The 1,390-nt window shown below is 47.8% G+C and overlaps 1 pseudogene; it reads right to left on the reverse strand.

The window, feature by feature from the left end:
* Positions 1-364: 364 nt before the first annotated feature.
* Positions 365-1,030, reverse strand: LOC102773259 (annotated as a pseudogene).
* Positions 1,031-1,390: the final 360 nt, after the last annotated feature.

A 1,390-nucleotide genomic window follows, 5' to 3' on the forward strand; every position in this document is an offset into this window, starting at 1 on the left:
GATCCTCATTTTTAAAATGAGGTGTATGACAGGGCTCCCCCAGGATCATGCACCACATGGGGGGACAGGGACAGAAAACCCTAGGACTTGACTTATTAGCAACATTAACTGATTTTTATCACACTGAAATGAAGGCAGTTGGTCTGAGCTGCTGTGAAATTCAAAGGTGATTCATAAGTAGGGTTGTTATTTATTGCTCTTTTAGGATAGACCCCCAAAATGATTTTTCAGAAACCAGGGCTGTCCCCTGCAACCCCAGCCAGACTCTGGGTCGCTCTGGGAGATGCAGGCCAAGGCAGCCTCTAGGTTGCTTCACAGTTATTCTGGCTTGTCTGTTTCTGGGAGTGCCGACCGCTGGGCACACCTACACCTTGTAGTTGAGGTTGGCATTCATCTTGGTGTACATCTTGTAGATGACGTTGATGCTGCTGGCCGTGTAGTTGACCAGGAACAGGTGGACCTTCTCCAGGCACTCCTCCTCCGTCACATTCTGGCCCTTGGAGAGTGCTTTTAGGAAGTCAGACTTGTAGGAAGTGGCATACAGTGCTGCCTGGAAGGTCTTCTGCAAGATCCAGCTGTGCTACTTCTTGAGCACCATCTTGTAGGCCTTGGTAGCATTGACGAGAATGAGGTTGGGGTGGCTAACATCCCACTCTCCATCTCAAATGCTCTGCAGGAAGACCTGAATGAATCGGAGGCCCCTTTTCAGCCACATCAGCTCCAGCATGCCCTTCACTTTGAGCCACTCTGCTCCAAACATTTCCTTTTCCACCTCCAGGATGTTCTGCAGGGTCTGGAACTTGACCGGGTCAGTGTTGTACACAGCTTTGATTTTCGTGATGTTACCACTTATGTCTGCCTTAATGGGCATAAACACTGGGAACCCAAGGCAATCAAAGAAGGGCAGCAAGTGGGACACTGCCTCCAGGAAGGGCCCGGTCTTGATCTGCTTGTACGCGGGCAGCAGCTTCAGCAGGTGCTCGGCCAGCAATGCCATTTCAAGGTTGAGGCTGGCGGTGATGCCCCAGCCAGCGCCCTAACACCCCCTCGGCCGCCACCGTCCATGCCTGGGCCATCACTACCGACTAGATGTGTCGACCCAAGACTATTATTAGTATAGATAATGAACTCAAAGAAAGAGATACTAAAAAAAAAAATCCCATTTACCATTGCAACAAAAAGTTTACGATACCAGGAATAAATATAACAAAGGAGGTAAAGGACATGTACTCAGAAAATTACAGGATGCTGAAAAAGGGATTGAGGAAGACATAAACAAATGGGAGAATATACTGTGTTCATGGACTAGTAGAACCAACATCATTAAAATGTCCATACTACCCAAAGCAACCTATAAATTCAATGCAATCCCCATTAAAATACCAATGAC

The sequence above is a fragment of the Myotis davidii genome, unplaced genomic scaffold (genome assembly GCF_000327345.1).
Source record: "Myotis davidii unplaced genomic scaffold, ASM32734v1 scaffold2040, whole genome shotgun sequence".
Lineage (NCBI taxonomy): Eukaryota > Metazoa > Chordata > Mammalia > Chiroptera > Vespertilionidae > Myotis > Myotis davidii.